This window comes from Rhea pennata, chromosome 2, assembly GCF_028389875.1.
Source record: "Rhea pennata isolate bPtePen1 chromosome 2, bPtePen1.pri, whole genome shotgun sequence".
Lineage (NCBI taxonomy): Eukaryota > Metazoa > Chordata > Aves > Rheiformes > Rheidae > Rhea > Rhea pennata.
Window position 1 is genome coordinate 24,408,616 of NC_084664.1, and position 23,855 is coordinate 24,432,470.

The following is a 23,855-nucleotide window of genomic DNA, read 5'->3' on the forward strand; positions in this document are numbered from 1 at the left end:
AACAAAAAAGGTTCCAAATGGTTATAGAGAAAAACTTTTTTGTATGAGGACAATCAAACACAAAGCACAGGAAGCCACATGTTGCCCAGGGAGGTTAAGCAATCTCTGTCCTTTGAGGTTTTCAGGATCAAACTAAATAAAATTCTGAGCAACTGGACTGACCTCACCGCTGACTCTGCTTGAGCAGGAGGTCCCATCTCAGTTATCCTGTGATGTTATGATTCTGTGAGAGGGTGCTGCAGGGCAGGTGGGCTCCAATATTTGTTTCCTATTCAGTGGGGCCTGTTACTTCAGGAAAGTAGGAAGAGTGCTGGGAAATTGAAGGGTCAAGGCACCAGTGGTGAATGCAATGCTGACTGTTTTCATTTTTTCTTTTTTGAAATGGACCTGACTTATCTTACTACTTGAAGCAGCATTGACCCATAAGTGTTTTTTCTTCTGCAGGACTTCATAAGCAGGTGAATAAGGATGCCAGATGCAGCACAGTTTCTAGCAGAGGTGGGCAGAAAAGCAGCAAATTGACCAGGGTTATTTTTCCTTTGTGAATGGGCCCTGTTTCTTCTCTTTCTTTCTTTCTTTCTTTCTTTTTTTTTCTTCTTCTAACTAGTTTGCTAATAAGGCTTGTGCAGTAGCAGTTCCTGTCATTCCCTAATAGTGTTCGAATCCATGGTCTAATTGCAATCAGATCTGATTGAATACCCTCAAATATTAAGTTCCTAAGTGTTTCATGAAGGGAAGAAGCTAGGTAATGGAGAAAGACTCAATTAGTGTCTCTGCTGAGGAAAAGATTGTAGTTAGCTTAGGCACTAACTGGGGTGGAGGACTGTGCAGGGGAAAGCAGAGGTTGAGTACAGGGAGATACGAGCCCTGTAAGTGAGCCCAGGCAGAGTCCAGGCACTTCTACTAAACGCTAAGAAAACTATAGGAAATGTGGCTACAGGACTTCTGCAGCTGATCAGGTGAACTATTTGGATACAGAAGGTCCATGATTCATGCCCTGGGTAGACAATTCCTTGAAAACTGTGTATTTCATGTTGCTGAGCTTTTCCTCCTGTCTATACCGGGTCTGTAACTGAAAGGGCATGAGCTGGCTCACTATAATTAGTTTCTCCATAATTTCAAGCATATTCTCCCTTCTTACGTCATATGTCTTGGCACTGACACTCTTAAAACGGACTTCCCTTTCTTCCTCTCAGTTCTACATCCACGCAGCACAGGGCCCTGGGGTACCTCTTGTTCCCCACCCAGGTACAGCTGGCAAGTCTATTCCGATCAGCTGAGCAGCTCCACTTGGTGTGCGAGGAGTAAGAAAGAAGTCAGTGTCATTGTGTCTGAGCCAGACGTGACACAGAACCATAGCCCTCAAAGGTCTCCCTTTTAGGAGGCTTGTTTCCCAACTCTACACTAATACAGGACTGGATCTGACTCCTCAGAAATCCTCCCCACCATGGGGTGCATGCCATACGGCACTGTTTGCACTCTAGCGAAAGCCTGACCTTAAAGGCCTGCGTTCCGCTTTATCTCTAACAACTTTGATTTTCTCTGGTACAGACATAAGTGGGAGGCTCAGTGATATCCCACCCCTAGATGGCATTATGATACTGTAAAATGTTTAAGAATTTTTTTTATAAATTAAGCAATCATTAAATTATTGTCATGGTAAGAACATGCTCCAAAGACTAACAGCTAGGACTCATATTGGATGATATTGATTCCTAGCATGTTTGAAGAGATCGTAATGTTAATACTGGAATATAGATTTAAAAAGCAAGAAGAAAATTAAGGGACATGCACTGCAGCCACATTTTCAAATCTTAGTAACATGCATTTATTTTTAAATACCAAAAGGGCATAGCCCACAATGCATAAAAGGATCAGCTCATAAATCAGTTTATGTAGCAGTCATGCCAGGGTTACAAGAATGTTAAATCAGGCTGATGTTGCTGAACTTCCGTCTGCTTCAATTTCTCTATCAGTATTTTCATTTTTCCAAATCCATTTGTGTTTGAAGGCAAATAAAATGTGATAATGTCTATGCATGCTAGTCATATAGATTCTTGTATATTTGCAAATGAAACATTCAGAGGCTCAGAGAAAATTATTTACCCTTCACTAAGCATATGAAACTCTTAGCATCTTCAATGGGAGCTGTGCACATGTATTTGACTGCATTCCTGAATTTTGCTTATAGGCATGGAAAACGTCCAAACTGTAATTTTCAAAAAAAAAAAAAAAAAAAAAAAAAAAAAAAAAAAAATCCTTGAGGTCTTTCTTTTGCTTTGTTTTGGTGTTGCAGTGACTTTTTCTTGATTGGTATCTTCTCTGAGCTCTACATTCCTTACATGTCAAAGAATGCCTAGTCTAACTCCTAAGCTGTCTTCACTTTTCAATCGTCAAAGGAATGAGGTCAATAATAAAATTATCAGAATTTGCACTAGTTCAAAAGTCCCCCTCTGATTCTTTTCTCTGAAAAAAAGAACAAAATGGGACCTAGATAGGTAGACATAATATATTATTTGACAGGTTGAACATTGTGCAGGTGAGAAATTGCTTATGAAGAGGACTTGAAGAAAGAAAAAGTACTTATTTACTGCACAAGAAGTAGCAGTTCCTAGAACAGCTTTCTGCTTCGTGGCCTTCTATGACACTAGCCAGTCTCTCTGGGCCGTGTTGGGATTTGCAGCAGCCTCTCTATATTTGTTTGAGCCTTTAGGTTTGCACTTCCTAAAGAAGACCAGCCAGGCTAGAGATGACCTGCTTGGTTTTGCGGACTGCACAGTTCCTGGGTCTCAGGAGCTGCTGCTCCTCACTCAGTAGCTCCCTATGATCACCTTGCAGGAAGAGAGGAGCGTTTCCCAGAGATGCCTAGAACTGTATTGCACTGACGCTTAAAGCGAACTTTTAACATGGCCTCTTTGTGGTAGTTAAATGTCCCAGGCTATTTTGGTACAAAAGGTGATGAGATGGCCCCAGTGGCCTGCATACCACAGCTTCGTGACATGGTAAGGAAATATTCGGCTGGAGGTCAAACTTGCAAAGGTTGAGAAATGCTAGTTTGAAGCTTTCCTGTGCAAAATAAATTTGGTTGCTTTGGATTCATGCAGTGTGTTGCTGCCTTGAAGTACATGCTCTTCAAGGCACAGGAACCCTTGCTCATTCCATACACAGATAACGACTGAATATTTATTTTTTGCCTTCTTTCCAATTGTGCTGGGTTTTTAATGCCTAACTAACTAAATTAACTAAACTACAAACATGAGTAAACGTGAAAACATGAAAATTTGGCCATACTACAGCATATGGACCTATTGGTGAGTTCTTTGAATTTAAATATATCCTCTTCTATGCTCTATTAGTTGTAAAATCTGTTAATATTCCTTGTGCCTCCGTGACAGCAGGCCCTCATGAGGCAGATCAGTACAATGCAGCTACCAGTTACTGCTAGCTCAGGGTTGTGTGATGGATTTTAAATGGCAAGCCCTCAGGATAGGTCCATATGGTGCAGCACGGCAGACTTTGTTTGTTCTTATTTGACTGGCAAAAATAGTACCGAAGATGAATGTAGCAATTCAGGGTGACTGCCTTTGGTTCTGGCTTTCGGAGGAGTGTCCTGTCTGCTGTGCACCCAGCATTTCTCTGCTCCCTTCTCCAGTCTGTTGTGCTCCTCCCATGCTTGTCCCGCTCTGGTCCTTCTCTGATGACCCCTCACCCAGCTCCATCATTGACCTTACTCCAGCCTCAGCCCCCTCATCTCCCCTATTCTCTTTGCCTCCCTAGCTCTAGACCCTCTCTATTTTGTTTACTCTTCCTCAAAAATCTCCCATCCATTCCACAATGCTAATAAATGGCTCTTTTTCTTCTTTCTAGCTATTTTTCCTGCTCCTCCTTATTGTCATATAGGATTCTTCTGTGCCCTGTTCTGTTGGTTTTCTCTTTTTGAAAGTGGATGAGTACTGCTTTGGGGGCCGCTGAGAGTGAGTTCCTGGTCTTCAGCCCCTAACTCAGCATCCTGAGTCCTTCCAGTTCCTTCCCTGAGGGGTGAAAATCCTTGAGCAGGACAGATCCTTCCTGAGATCATCTCCACTGTTTATCAGGATTTTACTAATTTATACCAGATAAGATTTTCCCTCAAGCCTTGTAATTTTGGCTAAGCTTTGAGTTCTCAGACGAACATTATCATATCTAGCTCTTGAGCAACCCCTTCATGTTAATTTTCAAACACTGTATGCAGAGCTCAGAGGCATTAGTACATTACAACAAAACAGCTGAAAATAATTTACGGCCTAAAGCTTGCACTTTTTGCTTATGTTCATAGCGCTGGTGGAAGTGCTCCTGTGGTCAGGTTTGCGAAGCCGAAGGTTTTGTTGCCTTTCAGTGCCTGTGTGAGCCTTCACAGCAGTCACTGGCCATGTGAGAGCTCTTTGCCCACTTCAGTGGTAACTGAAACCTATTAGAGGGGCGACTTCTTAAACCATTTATGGTGACCCTGCTGGCAATGCCCTCATTCTCAGGAAAAAAAAAATTGATCTAAAGCTTAAGACAGTGTTCCTTGAGACAGGCATCTGGAATAGAAAACCTCCAACTCAATAGCTAAATTAAAATTACAAACAATTGAAACCAGAGCCTGATAAAGGAAAGTGTCAGATAACCTTAACTGCAGGCACTGCTACTAGTTTAGCTTGTAATATCTTACTTTATATTTTGCTTCCCCAAATCCCCTGCAGCTTCACTGGATATATTCTTCAGTATTCTGTGCTTTTAGCTACTGTAGTGCTGCTGTGAGCTGTGAAAAGCTGCTCTGCTGAGCTGCAGTAGCTGTTGAAATTTCTACTGTACAAAGGTGTGTGTGGGTGCAAATAAAGAGTTTGCTGCAATTTGAAAGCACTTTAGGTGCCTGAGCATGGACAGTGCAAAAGGTGCTATTTGTAAGACATTATCAGGATCTCTCACATGTCTCTATTATATTATTAACAGTTATTTTAAAAAATGCATATACAGTAATGTAAAATTCAAAAAAATACTAGTGTGTTACCTCTGTTTTTATTATAAGAAAATCTTTGAAGCTCTAAAAACATGAAGAATAAGAACAAAGCCCTCCAGTAAAGGATGTCAAAATTCGGGTTTTGTAATAACACCCAAGAAATGGTGAATCACTCATACTGCCTAACTAATACATCCTGTTCTGCTTTTGCTGGGAATGTAAAAAAAAAAAAAAAAAAAAAAAATTACAAAAGCAGTCAAAGCAATAACAACACAGTGTTGCTCGCTATGAGTAACATGTAGATTGAAGTAGTGATTTTCTCATTCAGGAAGTCGAACCTTAGCATTTTGTCAATATTAATACATTGGTCTGCATGGTACTATGAACAGATGCAGCACTGATAAGAGAGAGGACAGAGAAGGGTATGGAGGAAGAACTTAGCTGTCATTTCCCTCCGTTTGATTTATAAGGAGATAAAATGGGATACCCTTTATGTATCTGAAAATGTGAATGTTTATCTTTCTAGAACAACTGCAAACCCAGAACCTGGATGGCATCACTATACATATATTTCCCTGTCTTCTATTTTTCTTACCACTGTTTTCTTCTAAATGCATGAATTCACGCACCTTCCACTGGAGAGCTTTCTTGTGCCAGAGATAGTGTAGAGTTGATCATGGTGATCCAGCTGATAAGCAGAATCTGAACATTGGCAATTTCTTTTCTTACAGACTTTTCTTGATTATCTAGTGTCTCAAGAATTATAATGTCCCAGTCCTGTGATATCCAGTTCTATTATACAACATTTTCAGGCGTGAGGAAAAATTATAGGCTTTGGAATGGATTCTAACTTTCATTCAGAATAATTGGTTAAAATAAATTATTGGCTTCAACGTGGATTTTCAACAGTGTAACAGTCTGATTCTGACTCTTTTTTTTCTTTTGTGTAGAGGCTGATAGAACCTGAAAAAATGATATCTGTCTGTGATCAGACTGTATTTCTGTGATGATTGTCCTGTAATTTTCTTCAGTTGAGGGACATCTGTTATCTCCCCAGTGCATTCTTGCAGTGTTTTTTAATTCAAGGGGAATTTGAGTGAGTGAAGAATGGTGCTTTGAGTACATTCACCACCTTCTTAATTCCTTATACAAAAGGAATTCCTACTTATGTCATATAGCTGCATAAATCCTTGACCTTATTTACTACTAAGGTCTTCAATGTGACAAACACCTTTTTTCTTCTTTTGGAATTTGATCTCACATTATTTTTATTGAAAGTAAGAGAGAGAAAAAAGGACATTTGGTCTTTTTCCTCACTGGTTTCCGCAACACATCTCTAAAGCAGCTATTCTGCCCCATTTAGGCAAACACTGCTACTCCAAAATAAAAATCTTAGAGTCATCTTTTCCTCTCTTTCAATTAGAAATGGCTGCACAGGTGGGGGACTGGTTAATCTGGGTATGGAGTTTGTATCTTAATTTTGCCCCACTGGAAATTAAGGCATTGACTGGACACTCAGCAATGTCATTTCACAAAATGTGAGAAAACTCACTGCAGCCGGTGGGAATCATTAAATAAATTTACATTCTGCCTATGCAGATTTGTCTAGTCCTCGCATTCTTTTCTCCAGATCCACTCCTGCCTGCCAGAATAGCCTGGTAATACTATCCATGCCCCTGTTTTGCCACTTATGCTATATGGGGCTCTTAGCAAGTTACTTAACTTGTGTATGATTCAGTGTCCTCTGTCTACATGCTGCTCATTGGGATGGCACAGTCAGTAAAAAAAGCGCTACTCTCACTATTTATTATTTGCGGTTAATTAAAATAATCTGATATCATCAGTAATAGCTTGAGAGACCTGTTTTTTGGTGACTGATAAGCACAAGTGGTAAAAACTGAATTTAAGAAGAAGTTGAAAACATACAGCTTCAAATCAAGTTTTTATTTTTTTTTCCTTTGGTAATAAAACTGTACTAGTTTTTCCCCTTTAGTGTTGATAGTTGTCTAGGACTTGAAATTTCTGTCATTAGGAAAATGCAGGAGGCAACATACTTGTGCATTTATGAGAAATATGAAAAGAAGGGATCCAACTGTGAGTGCATCTCCCACTGAGCTAAAATTTACTGTGTTCGTCTTTCTTTTCAAATTGGTCTTTTTGGAACATCAAAGAAAAGTGGCAAAGGAAATGAAAGTAGCTATATTTAATACAATATTCACTGAAATCCGAAAGAACAGAAACTGTTCTTGCTTAAAATAATACAAGACAGATAAATAATGCCTACAGAGCAATTAACACAAACAAGACAGCAAGCAATTTAGCTACTGTGTAGCATCCTCAGTGTCAGCGTTAATTAGTTGGGACAAAACTCTATCTTTGCACAACAAGCATGGAATAATAGACCCTAAAGTTTTCATACATTTAAAATTCCATCCTTGCCTCTTAGTCATGTCAGTGAGCCTATGGATGGAGGGTAGTAAAGGACTCCAAGTAATGCACCGAAGTTTGGAGAACTGCAAAATGTCAAACTTCATATGGATGTAAAGCTAGTAAGAGTGAGTGTACATGAAAATGAACTTGATACTCCCCTGAATTTTGGGCTAGACAAAAAGATTAAAGAAGTATTTTCTAATTTCATGCTAGGGACATAGGAGATGGTGAAACCTACTTGGATTTTGGTTCTCAGAAAGACTGGAACTTCCTACAGTGAATACATGCATGCTGTGACCTCATTGATTTTATGTTTACTAAAGAGACTTGTTAACAAGAGTTACCAATGCCTCGCTGTTTGCCAAGGAGAGGTAAGAGATTAAAAAGTTCTTCTTTGATAAGAGAACTGATCTGGGGACTAATACCATTTCAGGAGTGACAGGTATTAAAAATGTGGAGCACTATCACAACATGAGCCCTTACTGCTTGATTAAAATGTTTGAAGAAATTATTACGATTAAAGTAATCCCTTGGAATTTTACATAATATATTTCTGCAGTCCTTCTTGTGCTCCTCCATCCCTCCCCCCCCTTAAAACTAGTATGTTTTCCTTGAACTTAGAAAGAAAGGACAAACACCAGATACACGGTTAGTGTAGGGTGCAAAAGAACCTGAATCAAATGGAAGAAACATAGAACTAGCAGTAGATTCAACTAACCACTAAATTATCAGTGAGTGGTTTGAGTAAAATAATTTAACTAAACTATCTTGCAGCTCAAAGTACTGCTTATTCTTAATTGGCCAAAAAAATAAGTAACCACACACTTAAGCAATCTCACAATTACATACAGTTACATAATCCTAAAAACAATTAGATTATACTAAACCAAATACAGATAAAAAGTTACTGAAGTGTAAAAAGAGTTTGTCAGCTGCTGGATATCATGCAAGTCATGTAATCATGAATTATCTGAACAAATATACTGACTTGCCCAGTCTTTTCCTAAAATATAGCAAAGTTAAAGCTTGTCTTTATCTGCACCACTGGGAATAGTAAAGAAAAGGAGGAAGATGATGTGCCATTTTATAAGTTTCAAAAAACTAACTTCAGATCTTGCTTAACATACTGAACATGTGCCCCAGTTTCGCAAAAGATTTACAGCACAGTTTGATGCAACATTTGATTTCTTGCAAAGATGGAATCACAAGCCTGTGATAAATCGTGAAGTGACTAATTATTGTATGTCACTTTGCCATTGTAGATCACAAGAAATAAAATGGTTTAGTCATATCTTGTACTTGTCACCTAGAAAAATTGTGCAGTCATCTTTGCTAGGATAGTAGGAAATATCAAGGTTGTAAAGCCGATCAAGTCATTGCAGATTTAGCCCTGTATTTGTTTTCAGATCCTTCTCAAAGCAACCTTGATTTCTCCAGCTACATTTGTTATTTTTAGCCATGTATTTACCAGCTATTCTGGACAGAATGTTTTGGGGCCATGAACTGCTTGTTTTGGCTATTTTTTTTTCTAGTCCTAGATGCTCAATTAAATCACCTGCCAAAATAGATGTAATTGTTTCTTTCTCCAATTAGACAGTTTATTTACAAAAATGAAAGTGAGCTGCAGTGGATGAATGGGCATTGAATAAAGGTCTTCAAATACAATAAAATTTGTGAAAATGTTATGATTTGCTGTGGTCCAAAAACTTTAAAGCTATAAAGACACATAGTGATGACAACTCATTGATTAAATTTCCATTATTATTTAAATAATTCTCGATCCCTTTGCCTGTGCCATGCTCCATCCTGAGCAGGAACAGCACCTTAAGTTCTCCCTTTACTACTTCAACTACAGTTCAAAGTTAGCTCATTATTTTAAATCAGTTTTGATAAGAGATTTCCTAGCCTTGGTGGCTTAGGACTGCCTCATTATGCAAAGTTTTCTCTACTCGTCTTTGCTTTTTCAGGTTCTTTCTTTACACTTCATGTGGGTGAGTTAACACGTATACAAACACTCTTCTAAAATAATTTGGTCCCACTTATCATCTTTTCTCTGACAGGTGAAGTGATGCTGCCTGCTCTGTGGCTGTGTGGCTTCTCTTTCTGTCCTTCTTTTTGCTTCATTTTTCTCTGCTGCCTTCATCCCTCTTTGTCTAGCATCACCCTTCCCAAAGCTGGAGAGTTAACAGCTTACATTTCCAACAGCTGAAATCTACTGATAGAATCAGACTAACCACCTCAGAAGGTCGTATTTACTATCCTTACGTGTTCAAGTTATAAGGAAGAGTGGGATCAGTAGCTGCAGCCAATTTGTTTTATACTGCTCAAATGACCTCCGCCTGAGCTTCTTCTCTACCCACCCAAGAAGTGACAAATACTTAGTATCCACCTATCCATCTACAGCAGGAAAATTCAGAATCCCGGATTCAGTACAGGGGAGGATTAAAGTGCCCTGAAGAAAGACGAGCCAGAAGATGGTGGAGGAGTCTGCTTGATGCTGTGATGTGTTCATATATGACACAGGCTGCTGTGGTTGGGTTCAGTGAGAGCTTTCTAAGTAGGCTTTGCTTTAGTCTGCCCAGTTGGTGGGTGAGCTCTATGTGAGTGGGCAGTCACCAGCTGCACCTTGACCACTGTTGATCACAGAGAAGTTCAGTTCTCATATTTGTCTCCCTTTTGGAAAAGAGTTGGGAGAGTCTAGGAAAGCTGGGAACATCCCCAAACACTGCCAGAGTCAGGGATCCCCAGTGGGAAGGGGGTGTAACGAAATCCAGTGCTGAAGGAAAGATGATGGCTGGTTTGCTGATCAGGACTGTGGACAGCAGGGATCTGCTTGCCATGAGCTCCCCTGCTCAGAGCGGGACTGAGGGGAAGCACACAGGCCCAAGGAGAAAACACTTCTCAAAAACACACACACGTCTCTTTTTTACCTACTTGTATTTTATTGAGTGATTCTCCACCTAGAGAATAAGGACTGCAAGTAGGATATAGGTCTAACAGTACCATGTGTTAAGAGCACTGATACAGTTGGTATAGCAGGCCTTGTCTAGAGAGGAAAAAATGAGCTATTTACAAATAAAACTTGTAAAAACTGCTAGGAAGCTTATACAATTTCTTCTTTTGCTGTACAGGTTAAGTAATCCCTATTTGTGTAGTGATTTCTTAAGTACCAGGTTCATACAAACTCCTCTACAGCAAAACTTCCTGAGAGAGAGTTGTGATAATAAGCTCATTACAACATGCTAAAGCTATATACTCACAGAGTATTAGGTTGGAAGGCCATTTAGTCCCAGTTCATGCTCAAAGCAGGGCCACCTTCAAGGTTCGATCAAGTTGTTCATGTCCTATTCAGGTTCTCCAAGGATGGAGATTCATTACTATTTCATTAATAGGAGTTGCATGAGTATGCCTTTGGGTTGGCTGATGAGAAGGATCTTTTTTTCTGGAAACATTTTCCTATGGACCAACTAATAAATATTAAGATTACTGTATTTTTATCCAATATCCAGTTTTAGATAAATATAAATATGGAAAATATGAAACCATCCCAACCAAAGAAATTTTAAAAATATGTTAATGGGATTGTGAGTCTTACGCATCCTTTCAGGTGTACTGTGATATTTGTCCCCTTTTCAGACACTGGAGGAGATGGGAGAGGTACCAGCACATTGGTTTCCATGAAGATGTGTATGTTGTCCCTCTCATTCATTGTTTGTTTATTGTTCAGGTACCTTGAGGTATAATTCTTGTAACAAAAAGTGCCAGGTAGGTGCTTTTAACACAGCTCAAAATGCAATCCATGAATAACAGATACTGCCATAGCTTGCCTTCATCACCCAGAAATCTTAAATAGTGAAGGCAAAAATAACACACTCATTTTCTCACATTCTGCCTCTTCTTGTTACACTGTCCCTCTTCCCAGTCACTAGAAATGGATGAGTCTTACCCTATGACCTGGAATCTGACAGACTGATGTCATTTCAGATCAATGTGAAAAACATGCTGTGAGCCACCCCTGTGTTTTAAATGGAGCATCTTAAGGAGTTTTATTGATCAGAATAGGGGATGCAGCACCTGAGACAAGAAAATCTCTTACAGATTGTATGTATGTGAAGGACCACATCTTTTAGGGACGTGAGGTCTGCTGAGCAGAACTGTGCAACTTTTTTTCCAGTCTCACTTGCACACTTTATGCAGTAGCCGTCATAGTTCCTGGCTCTAAGTGACTCCTGAAAAACTAACAAAAAAAATAACAGCAACATGCATATTCCTAGCTGCATGGGATGAAACAGGGCCTATGGCAAATTTTACTTCCAGTGCTTCCTTTTCTGTCATTTGAGGCATATTAGTAAGTGAAACAGCACCAGAGAAATAGCTCAAGCTCAAACTTTATTGCTTTATTAATAAATTATTAATATGAGCCTTGACCTGATTTTAGCCTGTGTCAGCCTGCACTCGCACAGAGGGTCCCCAGGCAGAGTCTGGGTTTAGCTTAGGCCAAGGACTGTTCCCAGTGGGTCTCTGGATATGGCTACCCTGTTCTGGAAGGAAAAAACCTTATTATTATAGACATGGGCTGTTCTGTCAGGCATTTTAAATTTGCTAGCATGGATGTAGCTGTAAAATAGCTCTTGATACTTTCCAGCCTATGAGCCCCCATGCTGTTGTTCTGCTGGGTACTTGGTGTTTGTCACTATGAGCAACATGAGATACCTGGAGTAAAATAAACTAAGAAAATGCCCTGAATAGAAGAATAAAACATTTGAAAGTTTTTAAAACTTACAACAGTTTCAATATTTAAACTTTGGAGCCGTACTAGACAACAGAAGACATTTAAAGTAATGCCTTTATTTGATCAGTAAGGTGAGAAACAAAAAGCGGAAATGTGACTCGTAGGAGGCAGAGAAAAGGCAGCCTCACTTCCGAGCTTTTGAGCAGCTTGCTCTGAGGCACTTAATATTTCCCTTAATTCAGTCAGAGGAAGCTCGTTCTGAAAACGTAGTATAGAAATTTGAGGAGTATTGCTTTTCATGAAACCTATGAATGATGTGTTTTAAAATAGAGCACAAAAGGTTGTGAAAACACAGGTTTCACATAAGCTCTTTTAAGGCCAATTTGGGAAGCTCATAGTGTGATAATGACCTTGGACAGACAACTCTGGCACATGACACAGATACCAAGCATTAAGCTTTTAAATAACAGTTAAAAGATGCCAAGAAAAGGAAGATACTCACTATAGCTTGAACCTTATGGAGTTTGGCAAGTATTTTGCTGCTAGGTGTATGATAGAGAAGCAAAATCTTAAAAAAGAATGGATACTGTTCAAAGGCTGAGACCACAGAACCCCAGCACATCTATCAAACTGCTCAACCCAATTTGGTGACTGGCATTGGAACAAAGTTGCAAGCACTAAAATATATTAATTGGCTTTTCTATTTTTTTTTCCACAGATAAAGAGGGCATCAGTAACAATATTACCTCAGAAAATATTGCATAAGAATATTGCAGCAAAAGCTGACAGAATTGCCAGCATGAAAGGAAATGGGATATTTATTAATTTCAAGCTGGATATAGATATAGTGCCAGCAACTGAAATATTAGTTCTGAAAGAAAATCCACATAGATAGAAGGTGAATAGGTAAAATTCAAGTCTGATGTGGAGAGCTAACCCTCATAAGGGAATATATGTATTCAATTTATTGGTAAATAAACTGGAACCAATACTATTTGTAATAGAACCAGGGAATAAAATGCCTATTATTGGATTAAGAAAACATAAAATCCTTGCTTTCATTCAAGGGTGGGTTCACTGGAAAGGGAGCTAAATAGGCGAGGAGAAAAAATTTAAATCTTCTTCCTTGGATTCAAAACCTCTCAAGAGAGTATAGAAGAATACAAAGGTAATGTGACACCTTTCGGAAGTTTTTAGAAAGCTCACCTTAAGGGTAAGGCAGAAGAAGAGCTCAGTAAGTTGCTTTCTCTGGAAATCCTAGAGCCAGAGGAAAAGAAAAAATGGTGGTGTACTCACCGATCAGTGCAGCAGTAAAAGCTGATCTCTTCATTTTGAGAGTATACCTCTACCTAAAAAAAGGAAAGCTTAAAGAAAAAGACAATTTTCTGCTGGTTATGATAAGAAATTTGGCAATAGAAACCAAAAACTTATATTTTTCTGCACTGAGGCATTAGAAGGCCTCTGACAGATCCCATTAGGGGAATAAAGTATCTTTTAACGCTGTGTGAACTCTATGGTGAGAGCCAGTTTCTGCAGGCACTGTTTTGTAGATATATAGTATCTGAGGGTCTTATCACAAGAAGATTCCAGAAATGTAGATTCTAGACATTAAAATTTTGTTCTAAAAGGCTTTAAATAATTGTGTACAAAATACAGAAATTCCAACAAGAGAAATTAAAATGCTATCTAATTATCATGATATTCTTGCTGGAAATCTGGGTTTATACCAAGATTACACCTGAAGGTGTAGCACGGGATTTGGAGTTGGCACACTTACATCAGTGGTGAACAAGGCATTAACTGCTAGTCAGCTTGGCAGGCACAAACAGGGGAGAATCATCACCTCATTGTCTGTACTTGGTTTGTTCTTTTAATGAAGCCCGAGTTGGTCAATAGTGTTGGAGAGTCTGCTGGGTTTGTTTCCACAGGCTCAGCAGGCGGGCAAGGCCTCCACCAAGGAGGGCATTTCAGCTGGAGACAATACTGTGGATCAGATACCTAAACCTTTCTCTGGATTTGGATCAGTGTCACAAGTTTCCCCTAAATGGAAAGTAGTTACATGGGCGAAGGGAGATTAGTCTGAGATAGACGAGACAGGGAGTAAATATACATACCTCCTTTCAGCATTCCAGGTTCACAGGCTTTTTAGTACATTCCAACCTAATTTAATCTCAAAATGAAAAACTATGACTTCTCTTATTTATAAAGAAGGCTTGTCAGCTCCAGAATTTGAGGCATTTAGAGATTTCTCTCTTGGCCTACAAATTGCAGCCATGAACTACATCGACTGTTGCTCACAAACTTGTAGCTCCCAACTAGGTTGAGAAGAACACATCTGGTGAATCTGTGCACAGCTAGCTCTGTCTTATTCACTATAACCTATTGCTTTTACTAGGTTGCTTGCTCTAGTTCTTACCTACGGAAGTTAATAACTAGCTTTAATATAGCTCAATTGCACGATTTTCATGATGATGCTGACATATCTGAAACTCAATGTATGTATTGTATGAAATCAGTTCACCGCTGGACAGCAAGTCTGATGCTCTCTGGAGTGTCAGATATCTCATGTGCACATCTGGAGCATCTCTGCACAGCTGAGCAGCATATGCAGAGAAAGCCAGAGAAGTTCCTGTTTGGTGGGACTCTTCTAGTGATGGCAAATATAAACTGTAGAGCAAGATGTGAAAAGACATGGTCACATATGTAATTCTAATTAAATGATGAGTTAATCTTATTGTTAACTTTCCTGGGAAGTCTTGTGAGGAAGGAACACCATGAGGATAGGGCTCACTTCTTGTGAGTCCTTGAGGTCTACAAGGCAAAGGACACAGCTGGTCCAGAAAGCCAGAATTTCGGCATACCTACCTAAACACTCATACAATGTCTAAAATATCCCTATATTCTCCTACAATGTCAGCGTGTACCTGCCATAGGTGTGATGCCTACTTCAGTTCTTTGTCAAGCTGTGTCTTAAGTCAGTTATAGTCTTAAAGGCTATGCAAGGCAAAATACTTGGGAAACATTAGGCTCTATATACCATATACAGAAGGCTTGGAAAGCTGGTGTCTTAAACTGGGCAAGGAGCTGCTTTCCTTGCCATGGTGGTGACTTATCACCCCTTCTTGCCTCTTCTTCAGCTGCTTTGTTATACACATTTAGTTTGAGAAGACTTAAGGTATGGTTCATTTAAACACTGACTGTTATTTAAATTAATTAAGTGTATGGTGAAGGGGTAGTTGTCATCCAGTTCTGTGAAAACTGCACTATTTCATCAGGATACCTGAAACTTTGGAACTGCCAGACAGATCTTAAAAACAGGATAAATGTTTATTTTTTACCAAGCCTTAAAGAGGAAAAGCCATTTAAACACAATACATTATTTTTTCATTTGTCATATGTTATCAGTAGTAAAACAGCTTTTGCTAATGTCTGTCATTTCAACCGCTCAATAAGTAAATAAATGAAATACAATAAAATTATCCTTCTTAATACTTTCAGTGACTCATAATGAAAAGCTTATTCATTTAGAACAGAAGAATATTTGTGCTCAAGATTTCAGAAGCGGTAAAGAGCTAACATATGGGGCTTTTCACTGGGAAAATACTGAAGTTAGGCACACTTTATATGGAGTCAGTCTGCGATTGATCCACATATTATGAGACAGTGATGGCTGAAGGTCCACAATGTCTTCTATATTTCCTTTTGAATGTTCTTGTGACAATGCAGCTACATATTTGGTGCGCCTGCAATCTGAGATGAAATAGCAAATGAAAGCATGGTAGTACTGTTATTCTAGCTTTTGATTCCTTAGCAATGTTAAGTCTTTAAAAACCTGCCCTCCTGGAAAGGAAATGAATCTTGCCTCATTCCTCATCTTCTGATGAAGAATGCATACTGCTAGAAACAAGAATTCCTGCGTAACAGTCAGTACTTAGAGAAAGGTAGAAATGACTGTCATTAACTCTTGCCTACAACTTCATATTAGTGTACTTTTAAAGTCAGTTTAAAACTACAAAAAAATTCTCTTGCTGGTAGATGGCTTGTAAGGGAATAGGTAATTCAAGTTTAAAATTAGTTCTTGCTTTAATCAAGATAAACTGTGAAGTTGTGGAAATTGGTTAGACCTGCAAAGAAATACAGGGAGACAAACAAAAAAAATGAAAAAAAGAGACAAAAAATGCAGGTATCACGTCTATCTTATTTTTTGACTGTCGTAAGAGCTGGCATGCATTTGTGTAAAGGTAGAATGGTCTACTGGCAAATACAGGAGTCCATTTCAATCACCATTTAAGTAACATAAAAGTAACATCTTTTAGGGCGTTAATAAAGAAACAATAACCTTGTTCCTCCAACACTGATCTATCTATCTCAGTATTTTGTCTCCAACAACAGGAGGTACCACATGTATTACAGAAATACACTCGGTAGTTACGGAATACTCTGACTATAGGGAAAGTTTCTTTTTAGTCTCCTTGAGTGGAAAGCAGTTTTTTACCTTGAAGAAAGAATGAGGAGACGTATTCCAACCAAAGCTCATGGTATTTTTATTGTTTTTCTTTAGTATTCTACCACTAGGTATCGTCTTTATCGGTACGAATGCTCAATGATTCAGGGATCTAGGAAAGTTGTTGCTTTAGCAGAATACCGTGGGAAAGTCTAGGCACATGCTAGCCATGTTTCACTCGCAGAAACTGTTTCTTACCTGCCTTACAGCATTGGGTAATGCCCTTTCCTCCAGTAGTAGGAGAGAGGACAACAAAAGCATGAGGAATCGTTTCAGATGTTGTGTAGGAGAGAAGCCTGAATGGTAATCAATGAAAATATCAGAACTGTTGCTAACTGCCACCACCAACCCTGGCTCAAGCCCATGCTCATGGACTTCTCCAGGAAGGGACTTCTCCCCCGATACTCCGTGGGAAAACAAAGATGTTGTATTGAGTGGAGGTGGAAAGCAGAGGGGACAGGTGTGCTACTGGCAATAAAATATAAACCATTTTGGCAGTGTGATTTGTATGCTGGGCCTACTGCCATTATAGCCTTTCTAATCTTCTCCTAGTTTTCTTTTGCATAAATACCAACTTTTATAGAATAATACTGAAAAAGACCAAGAACTGTGTGGAACATATGGCATGCAGCAAGTATGTCATCACTGAAACCCTGGAGGAATATAATAAATCAAGCCAATGACTTTTGGGACTACACTAATGCTTTTTGCTTGGATCTGAATACCAATGTATCTGAATTTGTTTTTCTCTGTCCTGATCACAGTCACAATTACAAAAAGGCCTTTAAGAAATGATTATTGGGCATTGTTCATATTCAGAATGTGATTATGAATCGCAGTCAAACATTCGATGGGTGGAATATTCCAGTATATTCCAGTATTCACGTATGAAATAAATTTGAATTCCAGTGAGGAGTGTATCAAAACATGTCCTGATCAGGCCAATTAGTCTGCAAGGTCTCAGTCATAATTACTGTTCTCTATAAAGCTCATATGAGGTACACCTTTATTTCTGATCTGGTCATGTATAGTGGCAAGGATGCTGGACATTGTTTCCACAGTTACATCCCAATATTTCTTTGTGACTGGCACATATATCATCACTCTCAGGTCCTACTGGTCGGGAAAACATTGATGCTGCACTCCTGAGGTTTAGTTATGTGATTTTAACAATATCTCAGATCCTAGTGCTTGCCTCCAAAGCACTTTGCATACACCAAAACCAGTGACTCACTGGTTACTGACGTTACTGTGGGAGAAAGATATGGAAAAGATGTATGGGAATGAAAAAGGATGAGAAAGAGGATTCCTCTTATACAGGGGTCTCTGATGCAGCAAAAAGAATTAGGATAATAACTGTAACTGTTATGCAACACTGCTCCGTGCATACTTCCCTTCTAAGGAAAATAAGTATCAGCTACTCAGTTGCATGCAGGAAGCTGCTAAGAGCTTGCAGTAGCCCTGAACCTTTCAGTCAAGGGTGGGTGAGATTCGAAAAGCACCGAGCTAAGCTTAGATTTAATGGTTGTGACACTCATTAGCTGAATACAGGAAAAATAAGAAGACTTTGAACAAACCTGTCACATTACGGAAGTGTGTAATATACTTCAACCACAGATGAACCACCCTCTCATCAAAAATGGAGGAAAAAAATGATTAGTAAGAATCTGGGCAGTAGCTAGCATCTGAGAATGTGACTGGAACAGAAATGGTGCTAAAAATATAAGTCAGAGCATCAAAACCAAATTTTTGTCTCAAATTGCATACAGTCAACATCCCAAAACTGCTAATTATCTTCCCCCTCTCAATCTGCTACTAGTCTGGCTGTGCTGATAAACTTGTGTTGAACCCACTATTTTCCTTTATCTGCATGTGCTTTTCAGTGAGCGAGCTGTTTTGGGCATGTGGGGAGGTAAGTAGCTAAGGTGGTATGTCAAATGCTTACAGGGACATTTGAGAGCTTTTTCGTGCTTTTTGAGACTGAGATGGGACTTAAGAAGGTGCTGCATCCAGGTCATCATGCACACAGCATTGGCTTCAGAGCAAACTTTCTCGCACAGAGGATTGTATAGTCCCTTTAAGTCTATGATCTTCTGCGTGCTATCAGAAATCCCTTCCAGGCTTCGCATGGTGAAGAGGTGGGAGGAAAACAGTTGAACAGTGTCCTTCTTTGCTCTCGTCATGCTGATGATATCCCACTGTTGCCAGTCCAGATGGAGCAATACATCAAAGTCAGTCCAGTGGAAATTTGGGAGTTTTTGTGTGCATCACTTACTCCCTCAGGCTGGAAGAGCACTTGCGTCCACATGGCAGAGAAGTAACAGACTACTTTTTTTTTTCTTTTTTCTTTTTTTTTTTTTTCTTGATGTTGCCTTTTCAGAATGGATCTGATTATCAAAGCAAATCTGGAGAGGTGTGTACCTAAGCAGAAAAACACAGCCTGCAGAGAGCACTGCTGGAGGGAAGCAAAACCCTGTGGGCTCTGGGGCCCAGAGCCATTCTCCAGGCTTCTGCAGTCCCCTGGCACTCGGTCCAGCCAGCAGTGAGGCTGAGTGTGTATCCTTACCACACACACACACACACAATGTCATAGACATGGCCTCCACCAAAAGAGTAACACATACAGCAGAGTAGTCCATTTACAAGCACCACATGCATACAAACAGCATTCATATAAACAAGAAATACTTGTGCTTGCTGGCTGATCAGTCTCACAGCTTGCTAGCAGATCTCTCTCGCTCACATACAACACACACAAATGGGTCTCCCATAGGTAGATCCCATACAGTCCCTCCAGCAGTGGACTCTCAGAACCTCACCATCCGGCCTCCAGACCAAGGGTTTCCCCAGCAGCTTGCTCCTAGACCTCTTATCCTACTTGCCAGCTACTCTAGCTTGATTTTCTCTAGAGTAGCATCCACCACAGACTGCAGAACACTCTCTACCAGGAAAATAGGTAGGAATAGGGCTTAATAACAGCAGACTGGAGTGATGAGGCACATGGCTAGAAAATGTACTAACCAGCAGCTTGTTTGCACACTATCAGCCCCTATTATCCCTCCTCTTCTTTTTTTCCACTTCGTCCTCTCCAATCCATCTTAATCCCCTTCTTTCCCTGTTTTTAGCCCTTCCCTTAAACATGCCATAGTGTATGTACCATATATGCCCCAAACCCCCCTCTATTATCCCACAACAAATTTACTCTTGCCCTTGAAACCCATGATAATCTTGTTTCCTCCTTCCTATCAGTTACGAAGAAGCTCTGGCTGAAGCTTCTCAAGGTTTTGCAGCAGTTTCTGCAGCATCACATCAAGCAGCATGGGATGTGCAGCAGTCGGCCATCTTTGGGTTTTGCAGTAGTCACTGTTATCTCCTGTTTCTTTGGGTATGTGTCTGAGTGTTTAATTTATTAATTGACTTCCTATCACTTGCACTAGTCTTTCATGCTCAACAGCTCATTACCAGCTATCCTCACAAACCAGGTAGTTTCACAGTCCTTACAGGGATATTTTGCAGTCTTCTTCCACAGAAATTCAGAGAACCTTGCTGGATCTGGGGTAGGACAGGAATTGACTCTGTTTAATTTTCTTCTTGTGTAAATTTTGGACTAAAAATATGTAGTCTTTGTACTGCAGCTCAGCAGCTTTAAATATCAGGAAATCAAGTTAATGGAGGGAAAGAAAACTAAATATAAGCTTTGTATTAAGGTTCATTAAATTACAAATCATTGAATGACTTGAAATAAGATTAAAATGTGAGTTCTCTAGTCTATTTTTAAGCCGTTCTACTATTATGGTTTTTTATTATATAAAAGTTAAGCTAGTCATTTATAAAATCATCTAAATGCACCTTTTTCACCTTCTGTTCTCAGATTTGGCAGTGAAAAATTGTTCTGATTGCAGTTTCTTGAAGTGTAATTACTTTGTCAAAGGAAAATATAATTAGAACTGATATTTAAAATGCACTATAATTGTATTTAAGCCATTTGATAATTTGGTCACGTACTGGATGTTTTGTTAATTTAGCAACAGCTAACAATACTGGAGTTGGAAAATTGTCTGACAGTTTCTCTTTCCCATTTTAGAGAAAACATAATTTGCTCTAGCCTTCCATCTATTCATGGGGAGAAGCTGTGGACACCTACTTTATGTGAACAGCTTCATTGACTACACAGCGAATTGTTCACAGAAATAATACTCTCATTAGTATGCTGACTAGATCAGGCTCTGTCTGAGCAACAACTTGAACTAAGTATTTGACCATTCTAAGTTTTTATGTCTTAGAAGAGACATGTGATATGAACAACCAGTTGATGGCTAGCAACTGAGTTTTACCTCTAGCTTTTACACTCATGCAAATAGATGCTTCCCAGCTTTTACGTCCTGTAACATAGGGTGGTTAAATGCTTATGAGCTTCTCTGAGGTGCAAAGAATTCATTAATGTTGGTTTTGGAGCTGAAAATATCTGCTCTTGTATTAGCTATTATGTCTGTTTGGGCTCTTGGCAGTGGAAAATAAGGAATTCCCTTGGCTCATCTCTAAGATACCAAAATACTCTAAGCAGTACTTATGCCTCTTAATGATACTTGGCAACATTCATCATTCGTATCAAGTTAATGCAGATCCAGTAAATTGTACTACCATGGTTGGCAGCTACCTTTTCAAATGAGGTTAGCACAGTGTCCAGTATGGCGCAGCCCTGCGGCAGGCTGCAGGAAGTAGCAGGGATTGCCCTGCAACCACAGCAGGGGACATTTAGGACCCTCATATTTTTAGTCTGAGAAATACGGACCTTTGTGTCACTTAATGCCTGCACTGTGACCAGAGACATGTCAGATGAGTCAGATATAAGGAATGACTGTGTCACACGCCAGATGGATGCACTAGACTCATGGTGGTAGGGTCTAGGCATGGGCAGCATCAGGGCATTTGGCTGCTGCTCCAACCAGCTTGCAAGCAACAGTGCACTACTGGACAATACTAATGCTGCGGGAGGATCAGACAATGTACCCACTACTGAATCCAAGCCTGACTCTATTCAGAAGCAAAAATTACATTTTAACCTTGGGATGTGACAGAAGGCAGGCAATCCAGAGACAGCTGTTGCATTAGAGCTGTTGCATTATCACAAGCAGAACCGGGACGAGCTTTGTGAGGGAATTGAGTAGGAGCTCCCGAAGCAGTGCTGGCGGGGCAGTGAGGGGATGATGTGCTCATCTGCTTCTAGTCTTCAGTGCAAAGGGGACTATTGCACAGTGCAAGACAGAGATGCACAAATTTGCCATGTTTTGTTTAATGAAGCATGGAGAGAGAACACACCTTGGATACTACTGTTGTAAAAGGACCGAGAGAAGCAGCTGTTGGGAGGGAGCTTGCAGTAAAGGGAAAGGGAAATATTTGTAGGAGAAAGTGTCTTTCCAAGGAAAGGGCACTGGCAAGCAGCAGTGCCTAACAGAGAGAACTAGTATGAGTTCTTACCTTACCTGTCCTCTGAAGAGTTTTCCCTAAGTGAGGGAAATCTCTCTATACAATTGGCTTCTCTGAAAGCTCTCTTGAAAACTCTTGTCAAGCATAATTTTGTGGCAGAAGCTGTCTGATGTGGATTTTACTACCTAAGAATGAAATACCCTTTCTGGAAGCATCCTTCCATTCAGCCTGCAAATAGGAAACTCCCAAAATCACATTGAAGGGGCAACATTATAGTTTAAGCTTAACTAGTGCTCTCCCAGACATTCTCTCACCAGCTGATAAGACTTAGAAAAGACTGTAAGAATGCCAGTGGGGACTGAGTAGGGTTGTGGGAATAGACATTTATTTATCCAGCTTCTGTAGTGGAAAATATAGCTGTCTTTTTATATTAAGATTTTTTTTTTTTTTTGGGGGGGAAAAAAGAGCCTGTAATTACCTCAAGACAATCTCTTTGCCACTATACAGTATTTTGCTCTTGTATTTTTTTTCAAAAGACTTTTCTTGGTCCCTTTTAAAGTAATCTTTGATTTGTTTGAGTCTCAGGTGTTTCAGCCTGTTATCACACAGGGCATTCATTTCGGGCAACCCGACAAAATTTAACACTTCAAATGTATTTACTTTTTGCTGATAAAGAGTTCTGGTCACACAGTCTCTTTGCCTTGAACAATATTAAATGTCAGCAATGGAAGACCGCTCACCTGAATGCTAGACCCAGGAAAAATGATCCCCATCATCAGAGAAAGAGGGAAAGATCTGACTTTAGTATGCTGAAGAGCAAGGACCAGAAATTAATGATTCTGATCGATAGGCAAAATTGCCCCCCAGCTGAAGATCCTTCCCATAAATGGTCTGAGTGCCAAACTGCCTGCTGATCCTTGGGAAAGTTTAAAAGGGAATTGTAGCCCAATAAGTTTGTGATGTTCTCCTGTGCATATAGGGGTCATGGTTATTCCATCCCCTAGTCTGTTTTTTATTGCTTTTCCTCTTTTTTTTATGTCTTTCACTCTTTCTTCTCTATCACTTTTTCCTCTCATCCAGGTCCTGTCTTTTTCCCCCCTTCCTTCCTCTTTATGTGCTTCACGTCCTTCTTTTCAGTTCTCTTCACTGCTGCATGATGAACTCCTTTATTTTAACCCACGGGAGGTTCCTCTGCAAGACCTCTCAGGTCTCCAAGGCCTCTGGGGATCAGCTCGTTCTGGCTGATTCCTGGTAAACTCTGTTGCTCTCCTCTTCTCAAACAGAGAAGAGTCTCGTGGACTTGAGGACTAGTGCATCCCTCCACTCTCCAACTCGCCATTCTGATTTGGAAAAACACTTCCTCAAAAGTAATGTTGCCACCTTTCTGTTCCCATAGCTCCCATAGCGACTGCTTTAAGTAGGATTGCTGTGCTGTTTTCACAGAGCAGGGAGAGATTTCAAGATTAGATTCCAATAAGTTTCAAGAAATGAGGTTTCAGTTAGAGCAGAGGCACCCCATTAATAACCAGAGAAAAGTAAAAAACACAAGAATCCTGACTCTGGAAGAGTAGTTGCTCTGGCTTTTTGTAACGCTGAGAGCATAGAGGCAGCTGCATTGAGAACAAATGAGAACAAAAAACCACAGGAAAGCAGACCAGGCAGGATGCTAAATGATGTCAGTACAGCACTGCATACCAGTATCATCTGAATCTCTTTTTTCCTTTTACAATACAAAGACACTCAATGTTTCAGCTATACTTGGAAAATAAGAATTTGAAGAG